This window comes from Periplaneta americana, chromosome 3 (assembly GCF_040183065.1).
Source record: "Periplaneta americana isolate PAMFEO1 chromosome 3, P.americana_PAMFEO1_priV1, whole genome shotgun sequence".
NCBI classification, from domain to species: domain Eukaryota; kingdom Metazoa; phylum Arthropoda; class Insecta; order Blattodea; family Blattidae; genus Periplaneta; species Periplaneta americana.
Window position 1 is genome coordinate 120,098,452 of NC_091119.1, and position 21,375 is coordinate 120,119,826.

Here is a 21,375-nt window from a genome sequence, read left to right on the forward strand (position 1 = left end):
TCTCATTACAATTGACCAGAATCCGTCAAAACCCGCATTTCGAAAAAAATGGCGTTTGTTGAGTTTTGTTAAAATGGTCCTCAATTCTTGAAGGTGATTTAACGAATACCTTTTTTCCATTTGACACCAACTTATCCACTTTGGGGTACAGAGCTCGCATAGTTTCACATAACCTGTGTAGGGCATGGACCACACACGTTACATGTATCATTTGTGGAAAGCTCAACTGCTTTTTTCATATACGCTGCACCATCTGTATGTAGGAGTAACACATAGTCATACTTCACTCCTTTCGGCCATAGTAAATGCATAGCTTCGTTAAATAATCTAGCTTCTGTGACATGGTTTGCTGCAGGCATTTCTTTACCGCTAGCAAAAACGAATGTTCACAAGCAGTTTTGTCATTCTTCAACATAACGTTTCCTACTTTTCTACCACTTGAATTGGTTGTTTCGTCAATGCTCACCCACAGTTTTTCACTTTCACACACTGACCGAATTTTCTGTAAAGTTTCCTCGTAACATTTTGGGAGATAATGTTTCCTTAATGTCGATTCCTCAGGAGGAAATTTTTAAGTTCCACATTATTTAATTTATGGAGTGAAATACCGGCTGCAACAAATGCTCTGCATAAATGTAAGTAATACTGAAAATACTTTGACGGTCCTACATTGGAAGAAGCTGGTTCACCTATTAGCACTTGCCGTGAATGCACATGTGAAGCAGCAGCAATGTGCTTGTTTCCAGACAAATGGGTTACCTGAGAACGCTGATCTGCACGGTTGGAAAAATAACACTTTTCTGTCGGTTGCTGAAGACGCGATCTTAAACTCGAATCATTTTAGGCACCTTAAGGAGCTAATAGACACACGTCTTAACGTAAATGTTTCTAGCTACTGATTGACAATGTCGGAGAAAAGCTTCCTATAGTGACGCCACTACATCTACACTACGCAGTTTATGCTTATGGCCCAATAACAGGGAATCACAATAAGATGTCTTATTTGATAGACATGAGTGAGAGGCGAAAGATTTATTTAAATTAAATAATGTTTATACCCGAATTCTTATCTGTTGTGTTTCACAAACAAAGTGTGGAATGAAATCATTTTCAGCAACAATAAACATTCCTAATTATGTGTTGCAAGATCTTTCCTTCTTATCCTAATAACAACATTGATATGCTGCCTAGCAGTTCTCGCAACTTGAGGTGATACTATTACAAAAATGGATCACAGATACACCACACAGCGCTTAGAAACATGAAGCAACCAAGAATTCTTAAAAAGAACCAAGAAATCTTAAAAATATAACGTACTTCTGAGTGATGTAATTGATTTAGTTTTAAAATATTTGAAAGTTCTTGTAAAAAAATTATTTAAGTAAAAAAAAACTCCAAATTTATGTGTTTATAATAGATTTCCTGAAAATATGTATTTACATAATTTTTTTGTGAAAGTGTGTGTTTTTATGTGAAATAAAATTCGGGTTTTAAATTGAAACTTCATATTCGGAATTTTTAACTTTGTTAATTGTATTTTATCACACGCAAAAAGAATATTTAATTACATAGGAATCCACTCCCTGCTTATTAAGCCTAATTTCGTTAAAATAATTTTTTTTTGTAGCGGGCTGAATTATTATTACATTAAACTGAATAGGCTAGTTCGTTATTAATGCGTTCTTCAAACTGAACATTTTTAACATGTAAATTAATAGCGAAATGGCTGGGACTAAAAAATTATTTCGTTATTCAGAAAAATTTGTAATTGCAGCATTTTAATATATTCATTCTATATGTGCTCTTATGATTTCAAATCCTAATGGATGTGATTGTTGTGTCCAAAGTCCGGCCTCCTGCTTGATAACTCATGTAGTAACACCAGGCAATTAATGATTTATTGAGAGTGAATATTTATTATTTTGTTATCTTAGCTTAGTACGTTGCCCACCAAGCACTCCTTTGTTTTCATCAGTCTTTGTTCGTTTTTCTTAACACATACCTGTAGTCTTGTTGAGATTATTTGTTTTTGTCTAATTAATTAACAGTGTATTTTCGTGAGTTGCAAGTTTATTAAGTACGAATCTGTGGGAAGTGTTAGAAGAAAGTTTCCTGAACAATTTTCCAGAATGTGAATCCGAACATACTTTCTGGGATTAATAAGCTAGTGAATAAATTCAAAACCAGATTCAGTGCTGAATAACAAGATTTAAAAAAATCCTACAGTGTTAATGCATAAAAAAAACTTGAGAACCTCAGTGAACATCTCAAGCGATTTCCTAGAAAATTTTTTAAGAAACTTGTACACAAAGTCGACATTTCTTATTCGTCTGCTCAAAGAGCAACAAAAAGACGAAAATTTAGATCTTACAAAGTGATTGAAATGCAAAGGTTTGAGTAACAGAGATTCAGTTGCTGGACTCAATTATTGGAGGTGGTTTCTTCAAACATAGATAGTGATGTCTTAAACCCTCATAATTGGTAATTAATGTTGTCCTCTGATGAACATTTCGAGCACCTGTTAAGTCAGATTGATTTGTTTAATTCCACAATAGCTGTTCCTCTGTTCCATGCAAGTGCATATAATTATAGTCTTGATTCTTTCACTTACACTTGCTGGAGCCAGCGTGTGGGAACTTTGTGTACAGCTATAAGAATTGCACTGTACTTATAACTTATTTTGATAAATAAATGACTTCTGGGATTTCTAAAATTCTGAGTGAAATATAAAGTAGAATGATATAGTTTCTATTATGGATAATAATATGCGACTCTTTTAAGCAACATTTTCTACAGACCTAGTTCAATCTACAGTATACATCTTTTCTAAGCCTACATATGGATTGAAATTACATAACCTTTGTTACACTCGAATTTGGGACTACGAATTAATGCCAAGAAGACTAAGTACATGATGAATGCGAGAACAAGGCAAGATTCCATGGTGTGAGACACTGGAATGGGAAGAGGTTAGTTATGAGAGTATATAAGAATTTAAATATCTGGGAGCATTGGTGACCGAAGACAACATGGTTAGTGCCAAGATCAAAGCCCAGATTACAGCTGGCAACAGGTGCTTTCACAGAGTCTACAAGCTCCTTCGACTCTCTCTAGAAGATGGAAGTACACTGTGTACAGAGTCATTATTCATCTGATGGTACTTCATGGGTGTGAGACCTGGACACCCTTTTTTTCTCTGGGCCCACAGGCAAGCACCTCAGCCTTAGGCTAATTGTGCAACCTCTTTATGTTGGAATGATTGTTGAAGTTTATTTAGGATCGTTTTTCAAGTGCATGATATACTGCATGGTGCCATATCGATTCAGCCACAGCATCCAGTTCTGACTGGAGGTTATGCCTCTGCCTGCCTGTGATATTCTTCTGCAGCCTCCTCAGATCGATAGCATCTGTTCGCAATTTATGTGCCTGAATCTGCTACCTCCTCAACCAGAAGGCCATGCTGCCGTCAATTCTACGACTCACCAAAGCGCCATCTATCCGATCCGAGGGAATTACACTCCCACGATCTAATCGCAGTCCACTTACTGAAGCCCCTACAGCTTCTCTGGATATGTGCAAATCTCGCAGACAGATGCCATCTTTAGACGAATCCTGGCACCACATCCGCTATGTCTTCCTGGTCAACCTGTAACTGTTAAAAATGATTAATGAAATGATATTATTGAAGGCAAAATGAGTCTGAGGTCCAATGTCGAAATTTACTCTGCAATTTTGCTTCGAGTGGTTGAGGGAAAACTTAGGGAAAAAAACCCCAACCAGGTAACTTGTTCCAACTGGGATTTGAACCTGGGCCCACTCATTTCATGATCAGGCAGGCAACCATTACTTTACAGCGGTGGACGACCTGGACAATTAGAGCAAGATGAGAATCTGCCCCGAACATGGAAGAGAAAGATCTACGGTGCAGTCTGTGAAAACGGGGAGTGGCACATCAGGACCAACCAGAACCTGTATGATTTGTATGGAGAAATCGAACTGGCTGCTGAGGTAAAGAAAAGGAGGCTGAAATACGTGGGATACGTGATGTGCATGGAGGAAGATAGAGTCCCGAAGGAGACCCTCGACCAGTGCCCAGAGGGCAGAAGGAGACCAGGCAAACCAAGGAATAGATGGCTCGACATTAGAAAGGATGTGGGAGTTCTGGGTATAAAATGTTGGAGGAAATGTGCCCAGGATAAACATGAGTAGGTGACATATAGGGAAGGCCAGGCTCCTCCATGGACCGTAGCACCTGGAGATTGATTGATTGATTGATTGATTGATTGATTGATTGATTGATTGATTGATTGATTGATTGATTGATTGATAGGACATAAAGAAGTTAGTAACATACTTAAAATAGACTATTATGTAACTACCAGTACTTTTGTTTACATATAAATACGACCTGCACAATAGTTCTGCTCAGAATGTCATATGAAGAAGTACTCTTTGCTTGTTAGTGTTTGCTATGTTTCCATGGGTTAAAAAATAAATATAAAAGCATGGATTTATTGATTGCTACAAGAAAAGAAGAGTTGTAAATTATAGATTATGACAGATGTAGGCCATACGAGGCCTATCTAAAAAGTATCCGACCTTAAATTTTCTCGCGCAAAGTAGTGATTCTAAGGCGGCGCCACTGTGCACGGTGGAAGGAGGAACCATAATGCACATGCTTGAATTTTTTCAACGCATTCGCTTGTGCCTGTCACTGGCTGGTGGTCGCCAAGTAAGGTTCTGTTCTAATTGTTTGTCGGATTTAGTTTTCTCGCAAGATGATTGAACGAATCGAGCAAAGATACTGCATCAAATTTTGTCAAAAGCTTGGTGATTCTCAAAGTCAAACAATTCGTAAGATTCAGCAGGTGTTTGGGGAAGATGCGATGGGTGTAACACAAATTAAGGAGTGGTTCAACCGATTCAAAGATGGCCGCACATCAGCGGAGAGTGAGCAGCGTTGTGGCAGGCCCAAACTGCTCGGAGTGCAGCTGTTGTTGAGAGGGTGCGAAATTTGGTGATGGCAGATCGTCGTTTGACCGTGCGGGAGATTGCCGAAGAGGTTGGAGTGAGTAAAGATTCTGCACGTGCAATTTTGCGTGATGATTTGAACATGAACCGAATGGCTGCGAAATTCGTGCCCAAGTTGTTGTCCCCGGAACAAAAAGACCTCCGTCGTGACGTTGCACAGGACCTTCTGGACACCACCAACACTGATCCTGGGTTTCTGAATACCGTGATAACTGGAGATGAGTCATGAGTGTACGGGTACGACCCAGAAACAAAAAGACAGTCGTCGCAATGGAAGCATCCCGAGTCTCCAAGGCCGAAGAAAGCATGGCAGGTGCGAAGCAAAATCAAGGTGATGCTGACTGTTTTCTTTGATGTCCGTGGAATTGTGCATCACGAATACGCACCGGAAGGACAAACGGTGACAAAGGAGTACTATCACGATGTTCTCCGTGATGCAGTTCGGCGCAAAAGACCAGACATGTGGACGGCGAACAACTGGCACTTGCATCATGACAACGCCCCCGCACATTCATCCCAATTGATCCACACTTCTTGGCCAAACATGGAATTACAACCGTTCGCCAACCTCCCTACTCTCCAGACCTGGCTCCTTGCGACTTTTGGTTGTTTCCAAAATTGAAGACACCACTGAAAGGATCCCATTTTGAGAGTAGAGAAGAGATAATGTAGAACGCGACGACGGAGCTGAACACCATTCCAAAAGAAGACTTCCAGAGGTGTTTCCGGCAGTGGAAGGATCGGTGGGCTAAGTGTGTGCAAGCACAAGGGGCCTACTTTGAAGGGGATTAGGGTCCCAACCCCGTCAGGTATTTGAAATATTTTTTCTGGCTAAAGGTCGGATACTTTTTAGACAGGCCTCGTATACAACGATTCAGAAGATTTTCAAATGTTTACCAGGTTAACATCACAAGATTTTGAATATATATTATGTGTAGTTGGAGCAGGGAAGATACAGACTTCCTTTCAGTAATTACATCAGCTAAAAGATACAAAAAAAATATGGTTGAGTTTACTTCCTTCTTCAAGAGGCAACAAAGCAGAGTACTGTGTTAGAACACAGAGTCTTGAAATTGCACAGATAATTAATATTGTAAGTTAATGTTTATACACAGTGTGTCCCACGCCATAGTATTGTGGTCTATAGCATCATGCCTTGGATGAATGCTACAGAATGAGTGCTAGTTCGAGTCTTCATAGGGGAAGGAATTTTCTTATGAAATTTCAGTCAGTGTATGGGACTAGTGTCTACCCAGCATCATGATGAATTTGAGAAGCAACAGGAGGTAACAAAATCAAGTTCTGGGAGCCAGCCATAATGCCTTGGTGAATCATTGTGCTAATCACACATTACCCTTGTACTGGTTGAATGATCATTCACCTCTGATGAAGCCTGTGGATATGAGGTCAGTCATCGGGTGTTAGTTCTTAGTCCTCTCTGGGCTGTTGTGCAACAGTATTATTATTATTATTATTATTATTATTATTATTATCATCATCATCATCATCATCATTATTGTATTTATGATATGAATATTTTATTTTTGAAAATAAAAAAGTAGAGATCCCTATCACAGGTCATGTGGTTCCAAACGGTATAAGAGGTTAAGACTTCCACCATTAAAAATAATTGACATTAGTAGCAGTAGGGGTGTGACTTGTGCATGCTTGCTGCTCAGGATCATAGTGCGGCTGTCAGGGATCACACTGCTACCAGCTGGCTTGCAGTGCAGTGCCATAACTATGTCACCATGCACCCCCAAATAATTATGTTATATTGTAGGCCTATAAATTTTGCCCCCAGCATCCTTGCTTTGATATTTTTGTAGGATTATAGGAAAAAGCAGATTATGAATTTTTCTGTCCACTTTTTCAACAGTCTGTATTGCTGTAGTCGTTATAAAACAATCCATCTTCTTCACACTCCTTGTGATAGGTATCTTACAATAATAGATTTGAACGTAATATCCACGAGTTGGAACACCCTTCTGCTTGACTTCGTTCTAACGAATGAGAAATACATATGTGTAAGTTACATGTGTTGCTTTCTCAGCAAGAAGCGTAACTTGATCACAGAACATGACAAAATAATATTATGTAACATGAAAATTGTTATGGAACATGGTGTAACAGGTTAGTGTAATGTTTCATAACATGTTACAAAACAAAAAGTTTCGTTACATATCTCAGTCTGGGATTAAGAACAAAATTTCATAAATTGATATTCTAGCAAACTGCTTATTTAGAGACAATGAGATTTGTTTTCAAATATTACAATAGCATTCATTGCATAATTAAAACTACTTGAGTTTGTCGATATTCTTTTTCAACTCATAGCTGAAATGGTAGCCTAGATATTTAAAACATGAAACTTGTTGTAGAGGTTTAATAACAATGAAACTTTAAAATTGCCATTTCAGAAATGTATCAATAGATCTCTTGGCAATTTTTTTTTCAAAGCAATTGGCATTTACTTAGCACATTGTATTTAAACCCTTTTAACAACGAAGTCTTTATATTTTTATAGTATCATTTGAATTCTTTTTATTTCTTCGGAGTAGCTATAATGCAACAGGACGTCAGCTTGTGCTATATTTGCTTGGTCGAGTTAAGTCAGTAATCTTGGGCTATATAAGAGAGTTGTGTAAATTTCTGTAACCTATTCTCCCAAGTGTCTAGCAGAACACCTTCCACTGTGTTTGTAACCTGCTTATGTGTCATTATTATAGGTCCAATAAATCTTCGTTTTAGGGTTTTAATATCTAAAATAGGCTTTCATAAGTTTGTTTGGCAGTGTTCAAGAACAATCTTAGGACATAAAAATTTTGTTTTATTTTAAACAATTAAATTATCTATCTTAAATGTTCCATTGTTCAACAACATATTAAAACAACCTTTTAAAACTATGGAGGAAGTAGCAAAACAACGAATTTCATAAATTATGTCGACAGAACAGTTCAAAAACACTTATTTTTTTACATTGTTGGCAAAAGATTACTGTTTCATCCATACAGAAATTTGGATCAGTAGCAATTCATTGCCATATTGCATGTGATTTGGGCATTTCAAGCTCTGCAGATTTATTGACCTCAACAAAATGGTGAAACAGTTGTGGAAAAATAATTAAACTACATGGAAATAAAAAAAAAGTGTTGCAACACTTTGCCGAAAGTAAACATCTTACGGCAACAATGCATAACTATACAGATTTCTCTGTGATTGGGTGTGCATATTCGGTGGGTGGGTATTTCTTAAATAAAGTACACTATTGCTCTGTTCAAAAATATGGAGAAAAGGGGGAAAGCCTTATAAAGACAATGATTTAGGTCATTATAGATTGAGACTTTACATTTGGGAATTTTTAAGTCCAATAAAATTCATACATTCTGCTTTTGCGTGTGAAATTCATAAAAGGGTCATTCCATATAAAATTTTAAGAATATGCGAGTGTTGCTATGGATTTTTTTGGAGGGTTTTAATATGTTGTCATTATAAAAATAAATTAAACTGGCAACTAAGACTGTCATATCATTAATATTTTAGTCATACGGATGACTGAAAAATGGGTGGCAGTTACATGTTATCCATAATTTAAAGTATTCTAGGCACCCTATATGAAGTGTCATCGAAACTAAAGAGACGCCATTGTAAACCTGAACAATCATATTTTAATACCTTACAACAGCAGTCATCAGCACAGAGCACCCTGGAGCTAGCGTCTCTTACCCACGGAGAACACAGTGCACCGTGGTGTACTCGTAGCTGTTAACGGGTATGCTCTTTACCTCTTCCTGCTGCACAACAGTGCACTTGGGATGGCTCCGCTTACCCTTTGCACATTTCAGCAAGTGCTGACGACCACTGCCTTACAGACTAATTCGAATAATATTAAGGAATGTTCATAAAAACACGCCATTGAAATAAATAAATAAATAGTTTTATATTCGAATGCATCAATTTAAATTCATGCGAATTCCATCGTATTGAAGAAAATCTTATTCTTAATCCATCTACCAAATTCATTTACTGTCTAAAAAAAACCTATGAATAATTAAATTAATAAAATTATTAAATTTTGTTCTGATGTTGAAAATCGCGTGCTGTGTGTGGCGGTTGCAGCGCTTGCGAGACGAGTAATCTCAGACAAACCTGTGTGTCCATTTCTCTGACCTTGATCGCGCAGCTGGAGCTGATAGTATATGTCTGGAAGCCTTTGTTTCTGTACGATGGGATAACCTATCTGCTGAGCTCCTTTGTTCCGGCAAGTTATTTTTATTAAAAACTGGCATGTTATTTAAGTCACCATTCTGAAATTTTCACAGTGGAATCAATATATCTTAAACAATTAAACACGTGTTTTTTGTCTGTAAAAAATGATTGTATTTTGTGTTCTATATTTTTAACAACTATTTTACGGTGGGTAACTATTTGAAAAATTATATATATTTTTTTTTCATTTTGATGGTATCTATAAACTAGGCTCTCCTTTTTCGAATTGCATTGAAACCACTTTTCCATCTTCTTTTAAATAGTAAGAAAACTTCAATGAATGAAGCCGTGCTCTTTGCTAAACCATTTTAAATACTGATTGTTGCCCAACTATGAAGAATATAAATATAATATTGCGTGAAATTCATATTTAGAACATACAAAATAACCTACTACAATATTTTTAACTTTGAGAAATCATGGTTCAAAAACAAACTTTTTTGTGTGAAATGACCCAGAAGTTTTAAAATACACAAATTTAATAACAAAGAATACAGTACCGGTCAAAACCTAAGAATTTGGTCTTAGTTATTACCTTCTGTGCTGCAATATGGTAACATAGTTAGTGCAGTTACAAATCAAACAGTACTCGTAAAAGAAGTGTCAGGAAAACTATGAAGGTAGAAAAAGGAATATTTCTCAAGTATTTCAATATACACAATTCTTGAAAAGTGATTGTAGCACGAAGTTTCATGTCTCTTGCACCAAATAATCATTTGACAGAGATGGGAATGTTTGGGATTGACTAATAAACATAGTATACACATGTTCACTTGTATATCGAAAGTTACATATTACAATAAGTATAAAGTAAAATGTATGTCAGAGCATATATACACGTTACAAGTATATATGCATGTATGTATGTATGAACATATTTGTATACATACAGGTGTAGAGTACTCAGGTACATAAAAACTGTATTTACATAATCATTCATGAACACCTTTAACCCGAATCATGTAAAGTGAAGTGGGTAGGCATTGGATACATACATACATACATACATACATACATACATACATACATACATACATACATACATACATACATACATACATACATACATACATTAACGCCTTTTATATTTGAGGTTCATCTTACATTCGAAAAGCCCAGATGAAGATGACGATTCATAGACTTTTCCAAGCTTTATTATATGAATAATTGTACAACAATATTGTCATACTGGATTCCTTTCCACAGATTTGTGGATAAATATCTATATGATGAAAGTTTTGGCGCCTGTAGAGTTTTTATTGTATAACGTGTGTATATACAGTATATATCGCGGGTGCTCGTGTAAAGGGGGTTAAGTTGATTTGGCTAAACTGGAATAAGTACAGATTTGAACTATCCACAATTACTTTTCTCTTGTGTTAAAGGGGTTAAGTCATTCTTTCATCTATGATGCAGTTACAGTGCTCCATATTTTGTGACAAAAGGGTTTTGTTCAGTACCAAAGGAGAGAAGTTTACATACCTTGCAATTTGACTTAACCCCCTTTACACGAGCACCTGCGATATATTAGTTGCTTATTTTGTGAACCATTAGCCCGTGCATATTTAACTGTCTTCCGTACAACATATCAATTGTACAGGTATTATTTTTGCTGTTCACATCACGTGGGATCTCTTTTTTGCAAAAATCTCTTGCATTAATAAGAATAGTTTTTTTGTGTTTATTAAAGTCTGAGTACGAAATTGTGTGTTGATTGCTTACAGATTTACTTAACAAATGATTGCACACATTTTGCAGTCAGTTTTGTTTCAAGACTGAGTTTGTAAAGCTTCTAAAAACCTAATGCTGTGCTACCACATCCTGTCCTGTGGTAGTATTCCTTTTTATCTATGCTGTCACTCTATTGAGACGATAAGCGACTTTTAATTTGTTTATTTATAAGTTAATATTGCATATCAACAGCACAAATTAATTGTTATAAAAATTAAATATCTTAACATTGATATTAACTTGACCGACATTTTATATCTTCTTTTATATTTAATATTCATATTTATTTCATGCCTCAAAAGTCAGGATCAAACACATAGTCCAGTCCTTTTGTAAAGAGGAATTCCTAAAGAAAAGTGAAGGCAAACCTTTGAACATTCTGCTAGACAGTAATAAAATACCAGATTTACCACGGAAAAAGGCTGTTGCTATATTTCGCTTAACAAGTGGACATGATTGTCTCGCCTCTCATCTACATCGAATTAATATCTACCAGCATCCACAGTGCACCACCCTCTGTAGAAATCATAACTCCATCATGGATAAAGAACATTTGCTACAATGCCCAGCAATAAAGAAAATAGATACTGATTTACCATCGCAGTTCACCAAATACTATTGGGACGCCCGCAGGAGAATGGAAGAAATCCAAGATCCTTAGTATTGGCCAACAACAACATATTTAATATCTTGAAATGAAAGAGCATAATTTTTTGTATCATCAGAAATTATTCATATATTTTCTAGTCATTTCTAGTATGCCATATAATTATAAAGCACATTTTAATGATTTGATGTTCCTTGACCAACATTGTTCACAGTGATGATTCATAGTTTAGAAGAAAAAGTGTGTGCAATATTAAAAACTATTGCACTCATCCAGTACAATTAAAATGGACAAAATATTACGTTTCATTATAGTTAATAGTATTTTATGTAACTTCATTATTAAAAATCATGTCTGTGTTACACTTCCACCTAATTAATATGAATGGGAATTTCACAATCATTCGTTTGTTAAATGAGCCTATGATTGTCTGTAAATATAAACAATATCATGTATTACATACAAAAAAAAAATCACATAGGAATATAGCATCTTCGAATCATTTACGTATATCTTGTGTCTGTCATATTTTCAGGCAGAGAGAAGAAGCACATAGACATTTATCACTATTTTATCTTCGTGATTAAGAATGCACCATAGTAGGCTTATCTATTTTCTATTTCCATGGACTTAGATGTTATTCATTTCTAGTTCAAGATTATTCATTTTGAAGCAAATCGACCTCATTCATAAAAAAAAAGTTGCACAATCTGATTTTCTGCAGGCTCAATTACTAATATATACTGTGTCTCTTTCTGGTTATAGGACAAAATTCATAATTCATAATTTACATTTGAAATAGTACATTTGAATGGATTGAAAGGATTTAATATTACCATAAGAAACTAATGCATAAAAACAATGAAGAAATAATTTAATCAGTGGGCCATGTTTAGAAATTAGCAGCCTTTGACAATTTGTAAAACAAGATAACATCATTTATGGTTACTAAGCCAAAGCCTGATGTCCCTTATTTTTTTACTTTTAAATTTTGGAACACATCCGCTAATTTCGTTCCTTTTAATTAAGACATTGCTGAAATAAATATCTCAATGATGAAACCAGATTAAACTGTGTCGAATTGACCTAGAACTTGTTGAGACTTTCAGCTGACACCAGTATCAGTTCCAGTGCTAGTCAGTTCGTTGTTTCTTTCCTGTTAAACAGACGTGTGGTATTTCACTCTGTCACATGAATCATGCAGTGATGTTAAAAACGTGCTTTTAATAGGGAAGATAAATCATTAGATATCTGTTGCAAAATTACAATCTAATCATCAAGTGTTGGCTGTACTCTTTTGTAACATACAAGAAATTTAATTTACAGTTAGTGAAAATTCAAATCTAGTGTAATATTTTAGGAGAAAGCCAGAATACCAACAAGATCCCTGCTAATTGTACAAAAATCTAATTGACTTAAATTCAGAGTGGAGGAACTTGCAAAAAAAAAAAAAAAAAAAAAAAAATCAAAGAAGGAAAGTGACACTTTCAGGTAACATGAAGAAAAATTTTAATACAGCCTAGACAACCTCTTTTACATAGCTCATGCAAATGCTCTTTACATGGCTAATATAGAAGAAAATAAAATATTGTTATTTCAACAAAGGAAACCAGGACGAACTGGATATCTTTCACGTATAGACAGAAAATTTATGGAAAGGGAATAGAGGATGCAACAAAAGAAAATAAGAGAGGAAGAGAAACGCCGTAAATATCAAACATCTTCTGCTTCTCATATTTTTCCATCTTCTGAAGAATCCAATGAAAGGCATTTTCCATTTCACAAGAAACAAGTGATGTCGCACTATTTTCAAACTCTCAAAAGAGATACCAGAACAAAATCTTCCAACATGCAGTACTAAAGAGTTCATTACACTGTCAGTTGTATTATACTATATTTGGCGAGTTTATGGACTCCACTGCACCTTTGCTATGACTTCTGATTTGTGTAAAAGAAATTTTATACCCTAATCCATTTGCAGAAATTCTTCTGGTTGTCATAGTTTTGAAGTATCGTGTGGTTCGTCTTCTATTATTACTGTGTCACGTGACTATGGTTTAAAATTTGATGCAGGCAGAATCTATCAATTGGCCAAACGGACTGTACACAGATGTCAGTTGAGTGTAAGGAATGCAGTGTATGTTCTTTAGGCAACAGCTGAAGGCCCTTGGCCATAATGATGAACTCTATACTAACCAATCTACCATACAAAACCTCTGCAAAAAATAAGAAAGGAACATGCAGAAGTCATTCATTAAGCAAGTGTTTAACAGAAGCATCTTTGTTTTTGTGACTGTTCGTTGGGATGGTAAACTTTTGCCCCTATTAAATTTTAGAGATTCAAAAGAGGAAAGTCTGCCTATAGTTATTACGTACGGTAACAGTTAATAGTAACTTGAGGTTCCAAAATTATTAATCTCTCCGGGAAGTAACAGGCAAATGCAGTTTTAATGTACTAAAAGAGTGGAAATTGGAAGATAAAGTTGAAATTCTTTGTTGGGACACATCTGCTTCAGTTACTGCCCATATTAATTAAGCAAAAGTTGGACAGAGAATTGCTGTTTTTCTCAATTTACGAACTAATCCTACATAGTGCATTTTAAAGTAAAATACCTCAGACTGCAAACACAGTCTTGATATCCAGTTTTTTTTTTTTTTTTTTTTTTTTTTTTAGAGAAAGCTGAAAAAAATATAAATGGTAAATTCTGGAATTTATTCAGAACAAATTGTTAAATAGAACATTAAGTGGTGCTTATCATGAACTAATTGAGTTATCCATTATATTTTTGGGAGAAGATTTGGATGCAAAATCCGTCTGCCAGGTGCAGTGCACCAAGCCCAGTGGATGGAAGAGCAATCTATTTATTAGAAATGGTTTGCTAAACTCTGAACTTCGACTGTCCGACAAAGATCATGAAGAGCATTTGATCATAGTAAAAGTTTATCTTAAATCTTAGGTTATATCTGTAAAAGATCCAACTGACCCAAATCAAGATGTGTTTGTAAAGAAATACGAAATGGTGGACCCAACAATTTCTAAGAGAGTTTTAAAGAAATTCAGGAATCACTTACTGTATCTGTCATCAATATATTATTGTCATTATTATTATTATTATTATTATTATTATTATTATTATTATTATTATTATTATTATTATTATTATTATTATTACGATGAGGTGGCAACAAAAATTAGGATAGTGGAAAATTAGAATAATAAGAGTGAAAACATGGAAAGAAGGTATGTTCTTCCGCCTGGTGAAATGGCTGACACTTTGTTTGGTTTGGTGAATGAATAATTTATTTTTATAAGGCATTTTATTTTATTCTATTTTTAATTAGATGTTTTATATTAATATTACCTTTTATTGTGATTTTTATCGTACAGCAGTTTGCAACTGTCATGTCATGAGCATGTGCACATTGACTTTTCTGCTCGTAAATTCCAACTGCGCATGCTCATGAATAGGGAATGGATTTCTAGGTGCTAAAAAAAAAAAGATAGATTTAGGACTGTATAAAATCCAGTTTAAGACTTTTAGGTGTTTGTATAAAATTAACAATTAATAATTTTAATTTTAGTAAATATCCTATTTTAGGTGGAATTTATGTACAAAGAACTGGTGCTGACAATGAGAGCTGCTGAACTGAAGACTAAAATTCTATCAGTGAAGAAGATTGATTATTGATTGATCAGTATCATTTCGCATAACAGGTGCATTGATCCGAAAACTAATTTATAAGTTTTTGCCTAACTTGAACACCTTCCACCCCTTTTATGCTAGGATGGACTTTTTCAAACGAACTTCAGTTCCAGGAAATAGACAAAATCTTCTTCATTCCCCTTCTAAGACCAATATGGAACAAATTTGCGAGACCAGTGTTTGTCTGAAAGACATTTTTAAGGATATTTTTGTATTGTAGTACCTGTATTTTTACTTTAAATATTCGCAAAATACTAAAAAGACGCTTTTCAGGCATTTATAGAAATTTATGGTTCATTTAGGCATTTCAGATTCTATAGAATTTTAATAGGGAGATCCTGTATACATGAAACGCACAGATATCTGAATAACCTACGTCTAGGACGTAACAAACAACATAGGTATGCAACTAGAAATCCATTCCCTACTCATGACAGTTGCAGACTGTCGGGAACTGCTGTATGAACAAACCTGTTGCTGACTTCTTAGGCCTCTCTAAGAAAAACAGAGATCTATTGTCTCATTTAAAAATAAATTCTGACTTCTTGAAGGAATGTCCTCCTATATGAGGACAAAATATTTCATTTGCAAATGCTAAAGAAACAGTTCAGTCCTTAATAGCAATGAATGACACAGCAGAACGAGCTGTTAAATTAATGCAAGACTTCAATGGACTATCAACTGCAGATGAGGAGCAGAAAGAATATGTGTTGCACTGTGTCCAAGACTGTCGGCGGTTTTCCCAGACTGCAAGAAACAGACTTTAAAGAGCAAATGTCGTCAGTAGTTTTGACACATGTAATATTCGACCTTTTATAATATTTATAAAAAATATTATATTTGATTTATTTCTTTATCCATCAATAAATTTAAGTAAAATTAAAATTTCAATGCAAACTTGGCACGGGTTAAAGTCGTGCAATTGAATTTAAGTTTTGCACAAGAGGAATTGTGATCATATAAAACAAAATTAGGAGATATGCGTTTGCTGATATGCAAAAAAAAAAAAAAAAAAAAAAAATCGCATATAAAGGACACATTTTTATATATATATAATTTGTAATGGGCATATATATGATATGATATATTTCTTCACAGCACTTCTTTACATGTAATGGTGAACCTCACATTTCTGTATCCGGTGCCACCATTAACATATTATTACAATAACACATTATTTGCAGTACACGTCTACACAAAAACTCCCAATTACACTATGTACCTTTTTTGTCACTTGGTCAATCTCCCCTTCAGTATTTCTCCTACATTTCATTTGCTATTCTCTATTTGTTCATTAATCCTAATTGGGCATATACAGAGTGATTATAAAGTAAGTACCCATTTCTAGGAAAACGGACTTCAATGAAGCTGAAATGATAATTATAAGGAAGTACAGTGATATACCATACAAAATCACCGCATTTCGACATGACCACCTCGCATGTCTCGACACATCTCCCAGCGTTGCACCGAGTGTCGAAACACCCGTTCCAGAATATCTGGTGTAATGAGGTGTACAGCGTCTCTGATGTGACGTTTGAGTTATCTTGACCCTGTACACTTGAGACTTCACAAATCCCCAAACAAAAAAAAATCTAGTGGTGTTAAGGCTGGAGAACGGGATGCCCACAACCTTGTTGACCCACGGCCAATCCATCGTCCCGGAAATGTAGCATTAAGATAATCCCGGACAATGAGAGTGAAATGGGCTGGTGCCCCATCCTGTTGGTAAACAACAGTGTCCAGAATTCCATTGGCTGCCACCTGAGGCTCAAGAAATTGTTGCAGCATATCTAGGTAACTGTTTCCAGTAATTGTCGGTTCGCCAAACATGAAAGGTCCATAAACCATCGATTTTGTTATTCCCAACCAAATGTTAACTTTCGGTGTATCCCTCTGCCATTCTCGGATCTCATGTGGTTGTTCCGTAGCCCAAATTCTGCAATTGTGACGATTCACTACGCCACACGTGTGAAATGTTGCCTCATCGGAAAACAACACATTGTTCATCAATTGTTCTTCTTCTGCAGCCTGCACTAAATCAGCACACATAGCCTCTCGGGCGGCATAGTCCTCTTGCTCAAGGTGATGCAGGACTTGAATTGTGTACGCTTTCATGTGCAGGCGATAGTGCAAAGTTTTCCAAACTGTCGACTGAGGGATACAGAGTTCTCTGCTAAGCCGCCTGGTGGAAGCAGATGAGCTACGTGTGATAGCCTCCTCAATACGCGCCACGGTGTCATCTGATGTGGATGGCCGCCCAGAACGTTTAACATCGGCAACATTGCCTGTCCTCTTGAATTTGTTCACCAACTTGCTTATGGTCTAACTGTTTGGCTCAGGTTTTTGGAACCTACGATTGAAGTCCTCTTGGATCCGTTGGTATGTCCATCCACGCAACCTTCCACAAACAACTGCTATTCGTTCTTCAATGGACAGCATTCTTTCAAATTAACTGAAAATAAAAAGTAAAAAATTGTTATTTCACAAAAATGGGTACTTATTTTATAATCATCCTGTATATGTGTATTTATAATTTGTATTCTTAAATTTCATAAAATTACACTTATCGGCAAAAAGTGAAACACTTTCAATTTCTTACTTTCTATTATAAGATCAAAGTTAATGCTATTGATAATCATACTTACCAAAATAGTTTGGTTACCACAATAATATACTGACACTTCGTTTAAATAACAATTCATTTGTTTTCTACTCGCAAACATTCAGTCATTTGTATGAATACTCTAAATTTTAAAAAAAAAGTATAATTTCGTAATCTTACTGCAAGTCTAATATACAGGGTTTCTCAAAAGTGAGGTAAATTTAATTGCTCGTAGTTTATTCATTTTCTATTCAATCTAAAAAATTCTGAAGTTGACATATTACACAAGAAATTAACGTTTTTGCATCACCACCCATTGCCATAACTTCATTCTAGATTTATGTATCCACCATTTTGCTCTTGTACAAGCAACAGCCTCTCTTCAATGCTGTATAGAGCAGCTCTGAGTTCGCGTTCTGGAATATCTGCCTTCAGTTAATGAATTGTCGTAGGTTTGCTCAAGAACACTTTTTCCTTCAGAAACCCCCCACAAATAGTAATATGTTGCGTTAATATCTGACGATCTTGCAGGCCAAGTTAGGGATTGGCGGCATACTGCATAAGACATTCTGTCCCGGACAGGACGATTTTTTCTCAGACCATTTGATGTGATGATGATTATATGCATTGTTATGAGGCTGCAGCATACTGCATCGGACATTGCCCTGGGATACAGTATGCTGCAGCCTCATTCATCTCAGACAGAATGTCTGATGCAGTATGCTGCCGACCTTACAGGAAAGTGTCTACTTACAACACGACCACCACAACAATCGGAAACATACTTGTAATGGTCATGAAAAAAAAGTCCCATTTCTTGTGTAATAAGCATTGCCAGAATTTTTAAGATTGCTTAGAAAATGAAGAAAATATGAACAATTGAAGTTGCCTCTTATTTTTAAAAAACCTATATACATCTTGTATCTTTAAATTTCATTAATTATATTTGAAATTACATCAGTTGTGAATGTATTTCATGTAATTAAAATTAAATAAATAAAGCAAGGTGACTTTTAGATTGGCACGTTAATATAGTTGTAATAGAAAGAAAAGTGAATTGTTTGGATAATCTCCAAAAACCAGTCATTCAGACATACCTTGACTAAAAGTAACAGTTTGTAAAACAGACTTTCGTGACACTACAGTGGCAATCCTCGACTAAAATTAACAATTTATAAAATTATATAGGGTGCGGCAGTGGGATATGACGGTTTTTATAGCCCTGTTGTGGAACACTCAGGATGAATTAAAAGAAAACACATATACGAAAGTAACCCAGGACAATGCAATAATTTATTAATGTCTGATTACTTTTTAAACATTACATTTCGTAAGTAACCTCCATGGCAACAAATACATTCCTGCAATCTGCTATGAAAGTTCTGCATAACTCGCCCCAATAAAACAGGTTTGATGGCACTAATTTTGTTCTTTATGTTTTGTTCCAGCTGGATGATGGTACGAGGCTTGTTGTGATACACCCTACTTTTAAGATAACCCTATAGGAAGTAATCAACTGCAGTCAGGTCAGGAGATCTTGATGGCCAGGCAGTGTCTCTATATCGTGAAATTATTCGTCCTGGAAACATGTTTGCAGACAGTTCATGGAACCATGAACAGTGTGCACTGATTATTTCCTATGGAGTAGGGTGTATCACAACAAGCCTCGCACCATCATCCAGCTGAAACAAAACATAAGGAACGAAATTAGTGCCATCGAGCCTGTTTTTAGGGGCGAGTTATAGAGAACTTTCATAGCAAATTGCAGGAGTGCAATCATTGCCGTGGAGGCTACTTACGAAATGTAGTTTTTAAAATGTAACCAAACATTAATAAATTGCATTGTGCTAGATTACTTCCAGTATATGTGTTTTCTTTTAATTCGTCCTGAATATCCCACAACAGGGCTATGAAAACAATCATATTCCACTGCCGCATCCCATATCAAGATTCGCTTGATTAATCATTTCCAGCAGTTTGTAAAGACAGACTTTTGTGACACTACATTGTGAACTGAGCAGCAAAGAGTTCGTATAATAATGCTGTAATAATGTGATGTCTTGAAACACATGTCCATATGGGTTTACCACCACTGCTGATTATTATTTATCTGCATGCTGCTTGTTAACCTTCATGTATCAAGAGAACTTAATTAAAAACTGCAGGAGATTCTGTTATTGATGTATTCGTGCTTTTATCTTGCACACGAGTGTGTTATTCCCTGCTCCCCTCTCTTAATATCTGACCTATAAGTTATTAAGTTCACCACTAAGCAAGTCCAAAACATTCTGTTTTAGTTTAATATAAATTACTGAAGTTTTTAACTCCCTTACTTACTTCCAAATTCTTTGTTGTTGTAGCAGTAGAGATGAAGATTATGATTATTATTATTATTATTATTATTATTATTATTACTACTATTATTTTGTTTTTCAATGTCTTGCATTTGGCAATGAAGCCATTAGCATTCTTCCTCTCCATTACTTCTGTGCTAACAGTTTTTTCTGCATGCAGAGCTCCACAGGTCTTCAAGAGGCTTCGTTCATATCTGTTTGATAACTGCATAGAGGACATAATGGTGAAGTCAGAATTCCTAATTTGTTTACATGGCTTGTGATGAGTCTGAAAGCTGCTACTGGTGTCTTCTGTTGTCTTTGTGTGGTTGTATCTGGGTTGGACATGAGTATGTTTCACTTCTTGTCTTCAGCACTCTTTTCTATTTCCTGTAGATATGTTATATGTGAAAATTTTGAAGTTATCAGGCGTCTTATTGATGTGAATGAGTATGTCATCTTTTTCCTCTGTTGTATTGTTGTGCCTTTCTTGGCAAGCATATCTGCAATTTCATTTGCGATAATCCCACAGTGTACTGGGTTCCATTGTATAGTGATCACTTTTTTTAAGTTTTTGGAGTTGTGCCAATATTTTATAGCATTCTTTGATTTGTATTTATCTCTTTGTGGTGTTTGAGGATATTGCTTGAATTGCAGCCTTAGAGTCAGAGAAAATTACTGTCTTCGTGAATTTGTTTATTGGGAGATTAATGAGTTCTTGTAGTGCTGTAGGTATTGCCATTATCTCTCCATCAAAATTAGTTGTATCCATACCAACAGAATAATACAAGGAGAAGAATGTGCATGTGGCTCCATCTCCAGTTTGGTAGTCTTGGCAGATCCATCTGTGTAGAATTGTATGCATTCTTCTTTGGGATAATTAGTGCTAATTATTTCAAGTGTTAGGACTTACAGTAAATCTTTGGGTGTTTCTCATTTATTTATTTGTTCTGTTGATTGCAAGTTGAAGTTAGGTTTTATTAGTTTTAGTGGGTTATCTCTTATTATAAGTAAGTTTTCTCTAGTGTTAGGTACAGTAAAACTTCTTTTATATGTTTTTATGGGGATCTAAAAATGTATGTGACAAAAACGTAT

At 35.5% G+C, this 21,375-nt stretch overlaps 1 protein-coding gene across 2 annotated transcripts in view; it reads left to right on the forward strand.

The window, feature by feature from the left end:
* Positions 1-21,375, forward strand: part of d4 — a 187,679-nt gene that overhangs the window by 133,647 nt on the left and 32,657 nt on the right. The gene's annotated exons all lie outside the window — the stretch shown is intronic.